At 41.1% G+C, this 20,431-nt stretch overlaps 1 long non-coding RNA gene across 5 annotated transcripts in view; it reads right to left on the bottom strand.

The window, feature by feature from the left end:
• Window positions 1–20,431, bottom strand: part of LOC148146308 (uncharacterized) — a 979,539-nt gene that overhangs the window by 373,069 nt on the left and 586,039 nt on the right. The gene's annotated exons all lie outside the window — the stretch shown is intronic.

Genomic DNA, 20,431 nt, shown 5'->3' with positions numbered 1-20,431 from the left:
GAGGAACCGGAAGTGGAGGAGATGCGGTGGAGGGCATCTTCGAATTTCCTGTTTAATTCTATTCCAACATGACCACTGCAGTCTGGGGGTCTCTGGATGACACCCACTAATGTTTTTGTCCCTTGGTATTTCACAGCTCCACCCACACAGACTCCACATTGTCGAAGCTAATGTTCTAAAAAGAGATGAGCAAAAATACGTGACCAGGAATTGAGATATTTCTGCTCAAATATTGATTTTGGTTTGATGCTAATTAGCCTTGTCAACTTTCAGTGAATTGCTTCGTAAAATCTGGGAGCGCCAGCAGAAGGTGATGAGCTAGAACATTTGTGGAATTGTTTTCTCAGTAAACGAACATAGATACATTTTGTTGAGATTTTCACAGTAGATGACAATGCTTTTCTAGCAGTTGGAAGTGAGGGCTGATAGTAGACCCTTCACCCAACACCTTCACTCACAAAAATTAAGGCACACAAAAGATTGACTGAGGCTACTTAGTTTAACATCATTTATTGAAAAAAAATGGTTGAGTGTTTAAAAAAGGATGTTACAGCAGAAAACTGAAAATGGCTTTATAAAATGGAAATCTTGCCTGATAAAAGTATTGGAATTCTTGGAGAAAATGGAGGAAACCGTGGTTGAAATATGTTTTGATTTTCTGAAGGTGTTTGATAGCACCCATGCATAAGATTACTGAATAAGATAGGAGCCTTGGCTTTGGAGGTACTGTATTAACATGGAGAGAGGATCTTTGAAATCCCAATCAGAAAAGTTTGATTAAGAGTTTTATTTTAGAGAATGTCAATCTGTGGAGTACCACGTAAATCTGTTCTGGGGACAAAAAAAAATTACAAAGTATTTTGATGACTTAGATGAGGAAAGTGAGTATATTGTAGGTAAGTTTGCGAATGACTCAAAAATTGGAGCGGAGACAAGTGGTGAGTATGACACAAAAAGAAGTTTGTGGAAGGATACAGATAGGACAAGAGAGTGAACAAGGAGCTTTGCATAATAATGTAATGTGGATTAAATAAATGAAAACAGACATAAACAGTGAAGTTATGCATTTTAACGGGCAAGATAGAGATTGAATTCAAAAATCTACAAGGAGTCAGCATCTCCGAACCACAAAAAGTTAGCTTTTAATTTCAATTGTCAATAAGGATGGCAAATGTCATGTTGGGGTTTGTTTAAAAACTAATGGAATATTGAGATTAGGAACAGTCAGATAGAGCAGCTAATGTGTGGCTGAGGAGCTGCTGCAGGGGTTAGGATTCCCATTTTTCAATCACTGGGATCTCTTCAGGGATAGAAATGACCTCTATAAGAGGGAGCTGAATTGGAAGGGGACCGATTTTCTTGTGGGGAAATTTGCTAGCAGTATGCTGAAGGTTTTAAACTAGTAAGGGGGATGGTGGGAACCAACAAGATAGTGAGAAAAGAGAAATATTTGAGGTGAGATGTGGTGAGCAATTCTAGGGGTCGAGGCAGACAACAGTTTGGCAAGAGCGAGGTAAGACTGCGAAACTGCATTTACTTCGATGTAAGAGGCCTGACATGTGAGACAGATGAACATGGGGCATAAATGGGAATGTGGGACAAGGATATCATTACCATTACAGAAATGTGGCTCAGGGATGAACAGGACTGGCAGCTTAATGTTCCAGGAGATAGATGCTGTAGAATATATAGACAGAGGAGCAAGAGAGGAGATGGAGTGATGTTTTTGGTTAGAAAGAACATTAAAGCTGGATGTGGAGAGGATATTTCTTGGAGACTGCCCAGTGAAGTTATATGGATGAAACTTAAAAATAAGAAAGAGGTGATGACATTGCTGGGATTGTAAAATGGGCCTCATAATAGTCAGTGGGAAATTTACAAGCGATTATGCTATCTGTAAGAAAAAAGGATAACGGTAGGGAATTTTATCTTTCCAAACAGAGTTTGGGATAGTGTTAAGATCTTGGAATGTGGAGAAAGTGGTTAAGTGTGTACAGGAAACCGTTGTTATTCAATATGTGGATGCACCTACGAGACAGTTCGCAACACTTGACCTTCTGTTGGGAACCAAGGCAGGGCAAGTGACTGAGGTGTCCATAGGGGCAGGCTTCAGGGAATGTGATCATAATTCTATTGGTTTAATAATAATGATGAGAAAGGATAACATTGATTTAAAAATGAAAGTTTCAAATTAGAGTGTAGCCAGTTTCGATGGTATTAGACTTTGAGAAGTTGGGTGGGGGAGGTTATTCACAGGTAAAGGGATGGCTGACAAGTGGGAGGCCTTTAAGAATGAGACAATGAGAGTTCAGTGATGATATGTTTCTGTTTGTGTGAAGAACAAGGCATGGGAAAAGCTCAATGATGAGGGAAATTGCAACTCCTGTCCAGAAAAAGAAGGGGGCATTCATCAGATATAGACAGCTGGGATTGGGTGATCCTGAGAAGGGTATAAGGGCAGTAGGAGTATACGTAAACAGGAAATCATGAGGGACAAAATGGGGTCATAAAATTGCTTTGGCAAATAGAATTAAGGAGAATCCGAAAAGATTCTAAAATTATTTTAAGTTTAAAAGAATAACTAAGGAGAGAATACAGGCCTGAAAGATCAACATGGCTTTCCTGCATGTAACCACAGGAGAAGGCAGAGACACTAAGCAAATATTTTGTATCAATATTTACAGTAGACAGGAGCATGGAAGCTAAGAAACTTGTGAAATAAATAATGAGTTCTTTAAAATAAGTTCATTTTACAGAAAAGGAGGTGTTGGAGGTCTTAAAGTAGAAAAATGGAAATAAATCCTGGAGACCTTTTTAGGTATTTCCCAGAACTTTGTGGGAAGCTAGGGAAGAGATTCCTGGACCCCTTGCTGAGATATTTGTATCGTTGATAATCATAGACGAGATGCCAGAAGACTGGAGAATGACTAATGTGGCAGCATTATTGAAGAAAGTTGTATGGAAAAACAAGGGAACGATAAACTGGTGAGCCTTTCACACCAGAGATGCTGCCAGAGCTTCTGAGCATTTCCAGCAGTTTCTGCTTTTGTTTCTGATACACAGCATCCACAGTTCTTTCCGTTTTTATTTAGTAGTTAGAGAGCATTACTTTTTGACTTGGAGGCCTGTTAGAACATAACAACATCCGAACATAAGAAATACAGTCAGGAGTAGGCCATCTGACTCCATGAGTCAGCTCTGCCTTTCAATAATATCATGGATCATCTTTGAATGGACTGAGACTCCACTTACCCACCGCTCACTATAACCCTTCATTCCTTTACTGTTCACAAATCTATCTTCACCTTTAAAACATTCAACAGATTAGCCTCAGCTGCTTCACTAGGCAGGGGATTCCAGAGATTCACAACCCTTTGGGTGAAGACGTTGGCTTGACCAGCTTTCCTTAGTAGCCACACACGCAGATGACAAGCAACATGAGTTCGACTGGGACAAACTGCTGTTGGGACAAGCCAAACAGAGAACAGCCAGGGAATTCCTAGAGGCATGGCACTCATCCACAGATTCAATCAATAAGCACATCGACCTGGACTCAATATACCGACCACTGCAGCGGACAGCTGGAAATGACAACCGGAAGCGGCAGATACAAACCACTATAAATGCCAGAGGAAACATCGCAGAAGCGCTTCACAGGATCTCCCAAGCACTGAGGATGTCACCTCGACAGGGGACGAAACGTCTGCAACACACATTCCCAGCTCGGCGAACAGAACCACAACAACGTGCACCCGAGCTACAAATCTTCTCACAAACTTTGAGCCTCCCTGCTTCTGTCTTATCTATCGCATTTATAATTTTACAATCCCCTCCCTCATTCTTCTGAATTCCAATGAGTATAATCCCAGTCTGCTCATAAGCCAACCCCCTCATTTCCAGTATCAACATAGTCAAACTCCTCAGCAAACCCCACCCCAGTGCCCTCTCATGTAAGGCGATGAAAAGTGTACAGAGTACTCCAGGCGTGGCCACACCAGCGCCCTATACAGCTCCAGCAGGAAGTCCTAATTTTATCCTCTATCCACTGGCAATGAAGGACATCATTCCATTTGCCTTCCTAATTAGCTACTGGACTTGCAAACCAGACTTTTGTGTTTCATGCACAGGAACACACAGGTCCTCCTGCACAGCAGCATTCTGTAATTTTTCACCATTTTAAAGTAGTCCACTTTGTTATTATTCCTACCAAAATGGATGACCTCACGTTTACTAACATTGTACTCCATCTGCCAGACCCCTGCCCACTCCCTTTACCTGTCTATATCATTCTGCACACTTTGCTCCATCACTCATTTAAGTGGCTTCTGTGAACTACAACACACTACACTTGGTCTCTAACTCGAAGCAATCTCCCTGAATTGTAAACAATTGCAGTCCCAACAATTGTAAACAGTTGCATTCTGAACACTGATCCCTGAGACACATCACTAACCACTGAGTGTAAACCAGAAAAACACCCATTTATCCCCAATTTTTGGGTTCTGTTAGTTAACCATTCTTCTGTCCATGCTAATGCATTGCCCGTAATACTGTGCATCTTTATCTTATGCAGCAGCCTTTTGTGCAGCACCTTGCTAAATGCCTTTTGGAAATCCAGATACACCACGTTCACCAGTTCCCCATTGTCTACCACGCTCATTACAACCTCAAAGAATTCCAATAAATCAGTTAAAGATGACTTGCTTTTCATGAACCCATGATTCATTAAATAAATGTAGGTGTTGCATTTTTGTAAGGCAAACCAGGACAGGACTTATATAATTAATGGCCTCGGGGAGTGTTGCTGAGCAAAGAAACCAAAGGGTGCAGATGCATCATTCCTTGAAAGTGGAGTTGCAGGGAGACAGGATGGGGAAGGTGTTTGGCAAGCTTTCATTCATTGGTCATAATGTTAAGTGTAGGAGTCGAGATGTCATGTCTCAGCTGTACAGAACATTTGTGAGGCCACATTTAGAATTATTATAGACAAATCTGGCTGACCGTTTCTATGAAGAATTTTGTGAAACTGAAGAGGGTGAAGAAAAGACTTCCAAGAGTGATGCTGGAACTGGAGTGTTTAAGGTATAAGCTGAGGCTGAATCGGCTGGGGCTTCTCTTTTCCCTGCAGTGAGAGAAAAGGAGGCTAAGGAGTAGCCTGAACAAGACTTATAAAATCATGCAGGGCATTGATATGGTGAATAGCCAAGGCCTTTTTCCTCGAGCGGGAGAGTCCAAAACTAGAGGACAGCGGTTTAACGTGAGAGGAGATACGTTTGAAAAGAACCTTAGGGGTAACCTTTTCACGTGTATGTGGGAAAATCTGCCAGCGGTAGTGGTGGAGGCGCGTTCAATTATTGTATTTAAAAGGCACCTGGATGGGTGTATGAACAGGTAACATTTAGAGGAAGATTGGCCAAATGTTTGGCAAATGGTACTCAGTCAGATTGGGATATCTAGTCAGTGCAGTTGGACCGAAGGGTCTGTTTCTGTGCTGGATATCTGTATGACTATAATGTTTGTTAAAACTGAAAAAAAGCTGTATTCGTACCACAGCTGGAACACTGTGACCTGTTCTTGGGACTCATATCACAAAGTAAAGGTACACTGGACAGAGAGACAATCCACACGAGGTTCAGTCGACTGATCCTAAAGATGGAGGGACTGTCTTGAGAGTAGAGATTGAGTCGTTTGGGCCTATACTCATTAGAACATAGAAGATTCAGTACTGACATTCTGAAACATCTATTATTTTCAGGAAACTTGATGGTGTAAATGCAGAAATGTTGTTTCCCCTTGTAGGAGAGTTTCGGACCAGGGAGTAGAATCTCTGAATTAGAGGTCACAAATTTCGGGCAGAAGAGAATTTTGTCTCCCACAATGTAGAGAATTTGTGGAATTCTTTACCACAGAAAACTGTCGAGGTTGGGTCATTCAGTATTTTGAAGGCGGAAATGGACAGATTTTGATTGGTAATTGAATCAATGCTGACAGTTAAAACGCTGGAAAGTGGAGGTGAGGGTTATCAGTTCAGCCATGATGTCATTGTTTGGAAGACCAAACCCCATTGGCTGAACTGGTTGCTTCTGGTTCTCTATCATTGACCTTTGCTCTAAGTTAGTCTTTTCAGAATTATCTCGGCCTCATTTAAATTAACCTCCATTTCATGTTTGAAGCCCAGCTGCTTCAATGCCTCCTCATCATGAAAAAAGACAGGGATCGCCTTTCTCCCTGTTTGATGGCATTGCATTCTGCCTCTAATTCTGACTGCATTTATAGTCCTCCAGTTCTGTTGAATATTTGTCAAACACAACCACAGCTATCACAGAAAAGGTTAAAAACAGATCAAAACTACATTTAAACGACCATATCAAACGCATTGTTGGTATGCATTGCATGGAATACACACATTGCATATTAAAGGTCTCTCTGCACTTATCCATTAACACTGCAAGGGTTGTTCATAGATGATTTGCTTATGTGTGTATGTATGTCTGTGCCTGTAGATGATAATTTACTTGTATAACAAAGTTTCGATGCATCGTGTTGTTCCCTTTTTATTCTGGTATCAAGCATTTCAAAATCAGAAAGACAATGGGTAGGAGTTCAAGCCCCTTTACACGGCTACATCAAATGTTTTCTGTGATTGTACAGCTCATGTAATGTGCTGGGTAAATCTCCCTCCATATTGTGCTGTCCAGTGCAAACATGTCAAATACATTTTGGTTTAAACACAGTATAGATCCGCATCCAGGGTTCCCTAAAAAAAAAACCCTCCCAGATCAGGTACAACACAGAGTCGACACAGAATAAATCACCCTCTACAATATTAAACATTCCATGAGATGTGCAGTAAAAGTTAATTATAGACTAAATATGCATTGCACTGAACCATTAAACATTCCTCAGCCAAGAATAATACTGCTGAGTTACAAAGAAAACACTATCACAGTAAAGTCTTTCTGATCAAGCATTTCCAGATCACTCAATACTCAGACAGATTTTTAAGAAAATCTGGCTGTACTGACTCAAATCTCTCGAAAGAAATGGATGAATTTGGCTGAGAGCATATGTTGGTGAGGTGTTGGTTTCATGTTATTAAGGAAAACGTTGTCCGATTGTGGAGAGGCAAAACAAGGCATCAGATATAAAGGAAAATGGGGGGAGGCAGGAGAGGAAGAGAGAAAAAGAGAGACAGAAATATTAGCTGTGCCAATGTATCACTTAATTATAGTTTTTTTTTTACTAAACATGACAAATGATACCTCTGTCATTCAACAATTATACAAATTATGTATTAAAAAGTCCTAACATCAATTAGTATTGGAATCCATTGAGTTATTTGCATTTTTTCCACAATTCGTCTGCTGTGCTTGTGGGGAAATATAAATTGGGGTTTTGTTGTTCTGTAATTTATTCTGAGAATTCTATTTCTGTGTTTATTTACATAAATGCTTAATTGGTTTCAAGGAAGTGATGGTGACAGCAAAGCCAGATGAAAGAAGTGATTTGTTGGTAAGATTCAAATCGAAACAAGTTTATTTTAAGAATGGTGACCATTTTCAGAAGTGAATACCAATTTATGAAGACGAATTGCAACAGATTTTATTTATTTCTGAATGATAGACACAATTTAAAACTTTTATTTAGGTTAAATATTCAGTGCTGAAAATTCTGCAATTAAACTTCAATGCTGAACTGGATCTACTCTGAATGTCGCTGCTGAAAATGTGTTGCTTATGCCTGAAATGTCGATTCTCCTGCTCCTTGGATGCTGCCTGACCTGCTGCGCTTTTCCAGCAACACATTTTCAGCTCTGATCTCCAGCATCTGCAGTCCTCACTTTCTCCTACTCTGAATGTCCCACTAATTCATATTGTAGTCCGTTTAGATGGTGCAACATCTCTCAAAGTGCATTTTAGAATATTCACATGAAATACTTGAAATGACATCAGGAACTGCGTAACAATTACATTTAATTGATATAGTTGTTGTGAGGTTTTGTAACACGTATTACTTTCTGGTAAGGGTCAGCAATGAGTCCCTATCCCCAACTGCCCATTCAATAGCTTGATAAAGCCACTTCAGAACACAGTGGGTCTGGAATCTCATGTCGGCCAGACCATGGAAAGCTGACAGATGCCTTGTCATTCGTGAACCAGCTGTTTTTGTATTTTTACCATTGACTCGGGTTACATGGTCACCATTTGGCTTTCTTTCCCATTCCAGGCTTTCTTAGAATTCAAATTTCTCTCTGGGCTAACAATGGTATTCCAAACGCCGTCCATTCAGCATCAAACTGGAGTTTGGGAATATTGGCGTCATGGTGTCACCGCTGTGATCCTAATATTGGGAATGCACAGAAAGCGGTCACAAACAGAAATGCAATAAATCTGACACTTTACATCATGAACAAATATTGGAGTGCAATACTGGCAAGAACTGTCTTGCTGTTCACAGCAACGTCACAGGAGACTTTGCATCCAATCATCAATCTAAACTGTGTACCGGACTCTGTCTGAAGAGCCTAACTCGCTGTAATTTGCATTTTTTGAATTCTTCACTGACTTATGAAAAAGTTAGTCACATATCCCAAGAAGGTGCTCATCAGCTACCTTTTTGAAGGCCTGCTCCTCGGATGCTGCCTGATCTGCTGTGCTTTTCCAGCACTACACTCTTAACTCTGATCTCCAGCACCTGCAGTCCTCACTTTCTCCTGATGGGTTTCTTAGTCAGGTTCGGCACAGGAAAGGGCCATCACCTTATTGTTGAACGGGTAGGGCAGGCCAGGTAGGAAGGTCAGACGACCTCCTCTGAAGGACAATACTGAACCATGTAACATGCTTCAAACCTTTGGTAGCTCTGTGATTATCGTTCATTACTCCAGTATTTTCATTTCATACTCTTTTATTAATTGAAGCTACCATGGTAGGGACTGATTGTGGAACTTTACTTCAAACCTTTTGATTGCTTATTACATACTCATAATGCCTCCTCAACCACTTTATCAAACTGTCATGTTAGCTTCAATGAGTTTTGTATTGACTCCTGGAACATGGTGGTTGCTTTTAATTCCCGTAGTTGTCCTTCAGCAGATGGCAGTAAGCTGCCTTTCTGAAATAACATGTTCCAAAATGGCCTGAGGAAGGGAATTCCAGATTTTGACCCAATTATAGGAAAGGATCGGTGACATATTTCCATGTCAGGATGCCGAGTGTTTTAGAGAGGAGCTTACAGTGGTGCTGTTCCCTTGTATCTGCTGCTCCTGTCCTTCGAGATGCAAGTGGTAGTGGGAAGGTACTGTCTCAGGAAGTGGCTAAGTTTCTGCAGTGTAGTATTTTAGATAGTGCATATGGCAGGTACTAAGAATCAGATTTGGAGGCAATGGACGCTTGTGGATGTGCTACTGATCAAGTGGGATGCTTTGTCCTGGACAATGCCAAGCTTCTTGAGTGCAGTTGAAGCTGTTCCTATCCGGTCAAGGGGTGAGCTGTGCTATTAGTCTCCTGACCTTTGTCTCTTAGACAGTCAATTGGCTTTGCGAGTCAGGAGAGTGAGTTACTCGCTGCAGTATCCCTAGCCTCCGGCCTGCTCGTACAACCATTGAATTTATATGGAGTGTCCAGCTCAATTTCTAATGAACAATAAAACCCAGGGTATCGATGGTGAGGGATTCAGTGAAGGTAACACTATTGAATGTCAAGGGGTTTTGGTTAGGTTGTCTCTTATTGTCAATGGTCATTGTCTCGCAGCTTTGTGGTGTGAATGCTATGTGCCACTTGTCAGCTCAAGTCTGGAAATTGTCCAAATTTTGTTGTGTTTGAATGTGGACTGAGGAGTCACAAAAAAGTGCGAGATTAATGCAGATTTCACTTCTGACCTTCTGATGGAGGAAAGGTCATTGTTGAAGCAGCTGAACATGATTGTGCCAAGGACACTTTCTTCAGGAACTCCAACAGAGATTTGCTTTGGCTGAGACGACTGCCCTCTAACATGCAAAGCTATCTTTCAATGTGTGAGGTATGACTGCAGGCAGCAGGGAGTTTGTCACCTGATACCCATTGAACCCAGTTTTGCTAGGCTCCATAATATCACCCTCTGTCGAATGTGACCTTAATGTGAAGGGCTGTCACTCTCCCCTCATTTCTGGAATTCAGTTCTTTGTCCATGTTTAAATCAAGTCTATAATTCAGACATGAGCTGAGTAGGCCTTGCGTAACCCACATTTACGCAGGTTATTGCTGAGCTAGTGCTGCTTGATAGCACCTCCCTACATCTAACTCAAGATTGAGCATGGACTGATGGGGCAGTAATTCGCCAGGGTGGTTTGACCTATTTTCTGTGCACAGGACGTGCCTGGCCTATTTTCCACATTGTCCATGCCAGTGTTTTAGCTGTACCGGGATTGCTTGGCTAGCACAAGTCATCAGTATTATTGCCAGAATTTTGTCAGGCTCCATAGCATTTGCAGTAACCCCTGCCCACCCCCCTTCCCCCCCCCCCCCCACACACCCCCCCCCCCCACCTCATGGCGCCACCGGCCAACAGTGTCTTGATTTCACATGGAGAGAGGCGAATTCCCTGCTGACAGGTATCTGTGATATTGGTGATCTATGAAAGATGCCGAGATGGATCAGACAATTGGCACTTCTGGCTGAAGATTGCTGTGAATGCTTCAGCCTTAACTTTTGTGCTGGTGTGTTGTGCTCTCCAAAGCAGAGCAAGGAAATATCTGTGGAGCTTATTCCTTCAATGAGTTGTTTAATTATCAACTTTAATTCATGTCTTGATGTGGCAGCACTGTGGGCTCAGACCCCTGTTTCCTGAAAGAATGGTCTTGCCACAATATCTCCAGACTATAATTCCAACCCCCACTCCATAATGTGGATATTCACAACAGAAGATTGCTTATCCTTTGTATTGTATAGATTCCAACAATGCATCGTATATTCGCTTAAATTGTTAGTCTCGAAAATACTTTACTTCACAGACTTTAGGATATAATGTTCTGTTTTCAATTCTTCTCTCCGACAGACAAGGTCATCGATGTCACACTGGCTTTCCTCCTCACTAATTGCAAAACCAAACGTTTTTCACCTCATCTTTGAACTTACTGATGAAAATTGCTATATTCTTGACCAGACCGTTCATATACGCTGCAAACATCAAAGGATCCAGCAACCAGTCATGTCGTAAGCCACTGGACACAAGATGTCTTCACAATGAATACCTTCGACCATTACCTTCTGCCAACAAATAAACCTTCGAATCATTTGCCAAACTGCACCAGCTCCCATGAACCCTTACCATACTAAAGATGCAAGATCTGGTCAAAAACCTGATTGAAGTCTAGAAGCATTACATCCACTTTTTACACCCGATGTTACATCTCATTGCCTCTCCGGAAAACAGAATCAACCACTTACGATATGATATCACTTCCACCAAAGCCATGCTGAATTTTATTGCTTAAACCTTACAATTCCAACTTTTAATGAATGCTGTCTCTTAGATTTACTTATTAACTTCCCTCAAGCTTTCTAATTTTAAACATAGGTTTATGAGTGAAACTACACATTGTCACTTAGCTCCTTTCACCCGATGACAACTCTTCTTATCTCTCTGACAGATAATTTATTCTAGCTGAAATAATCTTGTGTCTCTTCTGTTTCATTCTGGGAAATGGGAATGGAATTGAATACAGTGTTGAAACCAACAGCAATCTGTCCGTTTGTTCTTGACACTGAGAGGCAGGAAGACTTTGTGCTGATAATACGGAAAGTAGCGCCTGATGTATCATTCTCAGCTGGCACACAACTTCCTGTTTCTATGTGCCAGCAGCAAGCCACACATCTCACTTCTGATCAGAAAATAAACCCAGGGGAAGCAATCTGGCGGAAACATCTGCCAATGTGGCCTATATCAGGACACGGAGTATGAAGTGATTACATTGAAGTGACATTTGCAAATTGACCTTTTGATCTCTGTTTCGCGGTCTGATTCCAGGACATCATTGGACGAGTCTCTCGACCATCTAACAAGCTCATTCGATTCACTAACGTCTGGGACATATCGACATGCACCTTGTCATGTCTTTGATCTTGTACTACTTGTTACTCTCTTTTCAGATTTAATTTTCCCAGTTTTTGATTCTGTCTTCTGTATCCATCACCTTCCCAGCCGAATACATTCTGTTTGATCTGTTTCCTAAATTTTGATCAACTAAACAAATAATACAGTTTTGTACAGACAAGTATGTTGGTGTGTCAGATTAACAGAATCAATATATGGAGAGATCACCTTGGCTGTATCGAACTCTGACCGACATTGAATTCAAATAAAGCACAGCACTGTATGGTTTCAAACTTTGCAAATCCTCTCTCTTTGAAAGAGCTTGTTCTAACGGTTAATTCTTTTCTTGATTATTTCAGAAACTATGACTAAAATCCCTATTTTTAACAAAGTTTCAAATATTATTAAAAGTTGCAGCCCTGGCATTTCCTACAGTGAACTTTGTGGTGTTTAAATGTTCTGGTCAAAATTTGCTTCAAGCAGAAGACTTAAACATTGGTTTCTCCGAGTTCCCAGCCATTGCACTTGCAGTTCCATAATAACTGCAAGCTATTGATAAGCCCCAGAGAGAACAGAATGTCCAGGCCCACATCCAAACGCCATGATGTAGGCCTCGAAGCCCTCCGTTTCTTCCTGTCACGCCAACCCAAGCAGTACATGCTCAACCTCAACTACATTTCCTTTCAATCCTCCCACTTCCTCCAAACCAAAGGGGTAGCCATGGACACCTGTATGGACCCCAGCTATGCCTACCTCTTCGTCAGATATGTGGAACAGTCAATCTTCCAAAGGTGGGTATCATTGCCCACCTTTACCACTGCTACATTGATGACTGTATCAACGCCACCTCATGCTAGCACAAGGAGATTGAACAGTTCATCAACTTTACTAAAGCCTTCCACCCTGACCTAAACTTCACAGGGACCATCTCGGACACCTCCCTCCCTTTCCTAGACCTCTCCACCCCTATCTCCAGTGACCGACTAAACATTTACTGCAAGCCCACTGACTCCCACAGCTACCTGGGCTACACTCCTCCCACCCAACCTCCTGTAAAAATGCCATCCCTTATTGTTAATACCTCTGCCTCCACCGCACCTGCTCCCAGGAGGACCAGTTCCACCATAGAACATCCCGGATAACCTCCTTTTTCAAAGACTGGAATTTTCCCTCCCATGTGGTCGACGATGCCCTTGAACTCCCTCCCTCCAATCGCAACAGGGAGCCCTCCTGGCCCTCATCTTCCAACGCACCAACCTTGCATGCATCATATCATCCTCCGCTGCTTCCACCACCTGTAAACAGACCCCATCACTCGGGGTATATTTCCCTCCCTACCCCTATCTGCATTCCGGAGACACCATTCCCTCCGCTACTCCCTCGTCAGGTCCATGCCCCTCCAGCAGCCCACTCCCCACCCCTGTCACCTTCCCTTGCCATCACAGGAAGTGCAAAACCTGCGCCCACACCTCCCCCCTCACCTCCGACAAGGCCCCAAATGATCCTACCACATCCCGGAGAAATTTATCTATTCTTCCACAAATGTCATCCACTGTGTCTGTTCCACCTGCTGTGGTCTCTTCTACATCAGGGAGACAGAACACTAACTTGCGGATCATTTCAGAGAGCATCTCTGGGAAACCCGTGCCAACCAACCCCATGGCCCCGTGGCTGACCACTTTAACTCCCTCTCCCACTCCACCAAGAACAGGCCAGTCACATTCTGTTCATTTCCAATGAATAAATACAAAATAACCGAGCCTGAATTTGGGATGATATTAACAGGATTTATTTTGATCTAAGCATGAACAGATTATTTTGACAAAACAGGTGGAGACATTCACTTCCTAAAAAAGCAGCTCAAGTGGTATAAGCTGGCACCAAACCGAGTTTGGTCAATACTGAGGCAAAAATACAGCATACAGTCTTGAGTGAAATAAATAAAGAAACTGTGTTAGCTCCGGAACAAGATAGAGTGTATTAAATTTGAACAAAGACACAAATATTTTAGGATATAATAGAAAAGTAATTTATAGTATATTGAAATGCAAACAGAGATGTGAATTTGTGTCTCTACATTCTTCCTAGCTAAATTAATCATTTCAGAAATGCCTTTGTTAAATTTCATGAATCATTTGTTGGTCCATTCCACGAACCTTGCGAGGTCCTTGTTAAATTCTGAACCATTGCTTTCCAGGTTCACAGTGGTTGCGAGTTTCATGTTACAGCAAATTGTGACGTTGTGCACTGTATGTCAATGTCTTAGTTAAATATTTAAAGCAATCACAGCTCCAAACATTTACAAAATATCACTATGGATCTTCCTGGAATCCAAAAAAAATTGTCCCTTTGATCAATGATTTCTAAAATTTACTAACATATCTGTTGTAAAGGACGTTTTCAAATAACTTGAAGTGCAAATGGTTCACATCAGTCGGAATACAGTAACATTTCGTGTGTTACCCCACACAAAAAGAAATCAAGCAATATTCACGAGTTGCTCTCAGCACGTCTATGATGGACTGTTTTATCAAACAAAATCATTTCCAATGTTGTGAGGGCTCGTCTATCTTCTGTGCAATTGTCTGAATTTTGTGTCTGACTGCAGATGAAACTGGCTGATCTGGGTAAAAGTACAGTTTGTGCTTTTCACGTTGTTAATGTATATTGCTGACTTTAGTTGAAAAATTGATGTTGTCCCAAGCATCGTCTGGCACCATTAATTAGACCATTAATTTCCACATCACTAGCCAGACTAACAGGTGGGGTGTATTGATCTCATTGAAACGAATGCTTGGAATATTTCCATGTGAAGTGGAGCCTCTGAACGAGACATAGAACATAGAACAATACAGCACAGAACAGGCCCTTGGACCCACGATGTTGTGCCGAACATTTATCCTAGCTTAAGCACCTATCCATGTACCTATCCAATTGCCACTTAAAGGTAACCAATGTTTCTGACGCTTCCACTCCCACAGGCAGCACATTCCATGCCCCTACCATTCTATGGGTAAAGAACATACCCCTGACATCCCCCCTATACCTTCCACCCTTCACCTTAAATTTTTGTCCCCTTGTAACCCTCTGTTGTACTTGGGGAAAAACTCTCTGACTGTGTATCTATTCCCCTGATCATCTTATAAACCTCTATCAAGTCACTCCTCTTCCTTCGCCTTTCCAATGAGAAAAGGCCTAGCATTCTCAACCTATCCTCGTATGACCTAATCTCCATTCCAGGCAACATCCTGGAGACAAAGTAGGAAAGATGAATTTCGAGTAGTAGGAAGTTTTCACGACAGAGAGAGATCACTTCGTCCATCGCACCTGTATCGCGTGAAGACAGAGCCTTCCAGCCAACACCCACTTTATAGCATGTTGTCCATAACCGTGCAGGTGATAGCACTGTAAACATTCGGGAACATTGTGTAGGGCCTAATCCATTATCAACATAGATATGATCTCCAATGCTGTAAATCCTGGCTTATGGGGAAAAATTAGGGGCAGAACTGTATCAATATTCAAACAGTTGGTGCACCCCTGAGGAGCTAATAGGCCCATTTCTAAACGTTGTTCCTCAGGACATTTTGACTATTCTTGACTTAATATCATTGTAAACTGACATGAAAAAAATGCAGACATGTTCCCCAGATATGCTGACAGTAACATACCTTTATTCAGCCAAGATCAGCAACATGAATTAAGAAAGTTTTAAAAAACTTTCTTTTAACTGATTATTGACAACACGGATTTCACAAAGTGCAAAGTACAGAGGGGAAGGGTGAAGGGGTGGGGGTGGGCGATGTTCGCTATTCCCTGATGTCTGGTTGCGTTTGTGAGCAACAGATGAACCTGCGAACCAGATTCAGGATGGTACTGCAGGTATTTCAGCAGATACTGTGTACACGGATTTCTCCCATAAATCAGCAATGACATGAACATTTATTTTTGATGGTGTGTCAGGCCAACTAAAATTGAACAATATGGTGGGAGAACTTCCTTTCATTTCTTTGAACTAGTAACAAGGGACACTGTCTGTGGATCTGGGGTGACAGGAGGATCTTTCACAGCAGAATGTGAGGAAACAGAGTCATCGTTGGAAATCCAGTTAGACTGTAACTTTTGTCACTGGAGGGTGAGAGTTCTAGGGGGGGGGGGTGACCTCATACAAGTTTATAAAGCCATGAGTGGAAAGGTGAATGGCTCTAATTGACATGATTCATACTGGGAATGTTCGAAGCTTTCGTTTCAAAAATATCACATATCAATAAAGTCCACCTGACCCTACGGCTAGCGATGGTCTAATTAATGGTTTGAAAACGTCTATCACAGTAGATACACGAGTAAATTTTACAAATCATTGATCAAAGGGGACAATCTTTTTTGGATTCGAGGAAGATCCACAGTGATATTTTGTAAATGTTTGGAGCTGGGATTGTTTTCAATTTTTGACCCAGACATTGGTGTATTTTCCGTATGGTGGGGGATTTCACCAAAAGGGAACATGTTTTTCCAATGAGAGGAGAAAAATTTTAAAAAGGATATCAGACACACAGAGAATGGTTTGTGTGTGGGATGATCTGGCGGTGGATACTTACAACCTTTAGAAGACATTTGGATAAGTAAATGAATATCAAATGTTTGGATGGATATGGGCCAAGTACACACAGGTTGGATTAGTTTCGTTTGGGATTAGGACTGGCATGGACTGGGTGGACCGAGGGGTCTGTAACCATGCTGTATCACTACATGACTCTCTGACTATTTATCAATTTTTCTCAATACTAAACAGTGCTGTAGTGATCCTTGAATGAACTGTTGATGATAAGGTTGTGTCTGAGACTCTGCGAATATTTCCTTCAATGAGAGGAGTGACTAGTTCTCCAAGTTACACAACTGAAAATAAACTTTTCTCCAGCATTGTTACTGAGTCGATTTGTTTCTGCGGAGGCGGTGGTTATAGTTTGCAGTTGGCTTTCCACCAACTGGTCAACCGTGAGACAAAATATCTTTGATCCACTGCAGAAACTCCACCTGCTTCCAGTAAATGAAACTGGGAACTCAAGGACCTTTTCTGTAGTCAGCTTAATTGCTGCCAACTATTAGATCTGGCCGATTAAAGGGAAAATGAATCAACTAAAGTAAAATCCTACCAAACAAACTATATTTTCCCATTTACTCACAATGGATGCATTTCACTTGGCATTTCTCCCTTTAAAAGGAACGTCACTGAATACAGCATTCACTGTATGACTATCAGAAAACAGAACATTGAATGCAATGACGTTCTGGTTAGTTCAGTCTGTTTATTGAGTATCTTTAAAGCTCCTGAATATGAAGTTAATGGATCAAAAATCCCACATTTCAGTAACATTTGTTATCATCTCAAAGTAAATTAACAAAATTGAATTGGTTCAAACTCACATCACTTGTTACACCATTCCCTGATTCATGTATCTCATTAAAACTGAGTGGGCCCTTCATACATGGTTAACACTGGTGTAGTGTAACAGCGAATGTTTGCTGATTTTTATGAGTTAACTGCCCTGTCAGAGCTATCAGTGAGCAGAGAAATGTACTGTTTATAACCTACATTCATGGTAATTATTACTGTAATACTCTCTAATTTAACCAAACATTCCTGATGTACCCAGACTGTTACATGCAATGGTTTCGACGTTGAGGATTTTAAAAAAAAAACTTATGGACTGTCTTGTTCTAGTTCATTAGATGCTCTTTCAAAAGTTTACCTCGGTGTTATGTATCACTGCGGACTCACATTTTGTTTCTCAGTCACACAGCTTTCCTTTACTGTGCATTTTAGTGTCGGAGCAATTTGAAAAAAAAGATGCAGGGCGAGACATTCTGCAATGTAAGGAGGTGCTTCTCATCTCCGGGTCCAAACTGTTTATTGACATACACTCACATTCTGAACATAGTCACTTTAGACATGCTCCATATTAGGTTGCCGAAACTGAATTTAGAAACGCAGATTAGAAATTATATGTTATTTTGTAATGTGAGAGAGACTTTGAGTGACAGCAAAAATAAAGTCATTCATTTTGTTGGCTAATAATATTATTGAAGTTCTTTTTAGCTTTATCTGCTTGTGGTGGAATGTAGGATTAAAGGGAGTTAACTTCTAATTGAATATTCTAAATATAATCACTTTGGACACGCTCTGTATTCAGTTGCCTAAATTTAATTTTGAAATGTTTAGTATGAATTACATGTTATTTTGAGTGCGACAGAGACTTGCAGCATCCAGGGAAGAAAAGCTCAACTGTTTTATTAGCTAGTTATATGTTTGAACTTTAATTTTAGTTTTATCTGCTTGTGAATGAATGTAGAAATAAAGGGAGTTAACTTCCAGTTGAATTTGGTTTTTTTTTTAAACAAACTACATGCAACTATCATGTGAAACAGACCTGAAGCTACTCAAATTTACTTCCAAATAAGCTATTCAGCAAAACAAATATCCCAAGATGTGTATGTGTCCATGTTTAAGCAGAACCTCATGTAAAGACATGACCCCATGTGTTCGGGCTGTACAAGCTGATACCAGGATCCAGTCTGAGCCTCCAGCAGGAAACCAACATGTGGAAGCTGTAAGCCTGCCCCTTCCGATGGCCATATAAATCCTGGGCACTGGACCGTAATTCAACACTCCTGGGTCGGATCTGTTTAGAAAGATCTTAGCAGAACCGCTTCCCACAAGTTATCAGAATGATTGTGTCGACACTTTTTCTCAGTTTGTTACTGACTTTCTTATCATGTGAGTGTTTTTTGTTCAAGTCTCTCTTTGTGACTGTCTCAATGTTAGTCTATGGCAGGAATGTAAAAGACTCACCCATGATTTCACCAACATTAATGCTCATGGTTTATTTGTTTTCGTTTTAAAGGTGTCCAGTCGGAGGTTGTTTTGACCCAGCCAGAGGCAGAGACTGGCCGTCCCGCAGACAGCCTGAAACTGACCTGTAATACCAGCGGGTTCAATCTTGGCAGCAACTGGATGAGCTGGGTGCGACAGGTTTCCGGACAGGGTCTGGAGTGCCTGGTTAGCTCCTATGATTCATCCAACAAGAACTATGCACCAGCGATTAAGGGTCGATTCACTGCGTCCAAAGACACTTCAAACAACATTTTCGCGTTGGACATGGAGAACCTGAAGATCGAAGACACCGCCATCTATTACTGTGCAGGAGACCACAGCGAGAGGAACCAGGTCTGGACCCGTTCAAATACAGCTCGAGGGAACATTTTGTCAATACCATCATAAACTGACGGTCAGTACGAGTTTTAAATGCAATTATAGCAACTGCAATCTGAAGCAGACCTCAGGCTGCCTCTTACAAAACTATCAAAGAGGAAATGTACCATTTAAACTAGCAAACTGGTGACACAATGAGACAATGTTTTGGGCATGTCATATGTACTGCTAACACTTCCATCAATTAAATGCTCGGACCAAATGTTCCTTTTAATATATCTGACAGCTCAGGAAATCACTGCAAATTGTTATGTCAACTATGGCATTAATTCTAAACATGATCAGTACTAAATGGCTCTTTCAAATGAAAATTGAGACCTCGAGGAAAGAACAGAGAATGAGTGTACTGGTGTACATCATTGTGATACTACAGTGGGTCACAGTGTTGTGCACAGCGACATCCTCAAACAAAAACCACTGACAAGTGTTTATCTCAAATTGGTGATTTCTACCATGGCAGGAGTGAGAAATAAGGTGAGATGCAATTTAAACGCAATCCAGTAGTGCTAGTTTGTACAAATGTATAATTTTTTCTACCTTCTTCGTGTTGATTGTCAAGTTACATGCAGACCAAACCTGGAAAAGTATTCCAAGCTTTCAAAATACAATGAATCGTAAAAGCTGGAATCATGCACTGAATCATTTTTAGAGGAGTCTGAATCACTGCTTTCTAGGAAGTGAAGAAATTCTCTGCATTTTACAGTTTACAGTCTGTCATAGTATTTGACACAACGTGTCTCACAGTGATATAACTGGGGTGACACTGCAATTATGATCAATACAAAAACCTATTCAGCCGCCATTGTTTGAAACTAGTCAGTGATTACTTCTACAAACCGTCTTAACTTGCAGTCAGTATTACTTCTGTGCGGTTTAATGCCAGTATCACTATTTAATTTGTAAAAGTGTTGGGTAATTATCGATACATCAGTTGGGGATTTTGAGAATCAGCTCATGTGTTACTCTGTGAAGTATAAAACAGTATTAAAATTTATCAAGAATGTTCAGAATTCACTAGCGCAATTATGTGATGAAGATTTATCGTGACTTTATTTTGTCTGTGGTTCTGAAAATTTAAATTGATGGTAGATT

Source organism: Chiloscyllium plagiosum, unplaced genomic scaffold, assembly GCF_037043375.1.
Source record: "Chiloscyllium plagiosum isolate Xiang-an unplaced genomic scaffold, Cpla_swu_hap1 HiC_scaffold_21, whole genome shotgun sequence".
NCBI classification, from domain to species: Eukaryota; Metazoa; Chordata; class Chondrichthyes; order Orectolobiformes; family Hemiscylliidae; genus Chiloscyllium; species Chiloscyllium plagiosum.
This window is presented reverse-complemented; position numbering and strand designations above follow the sequence as displayed.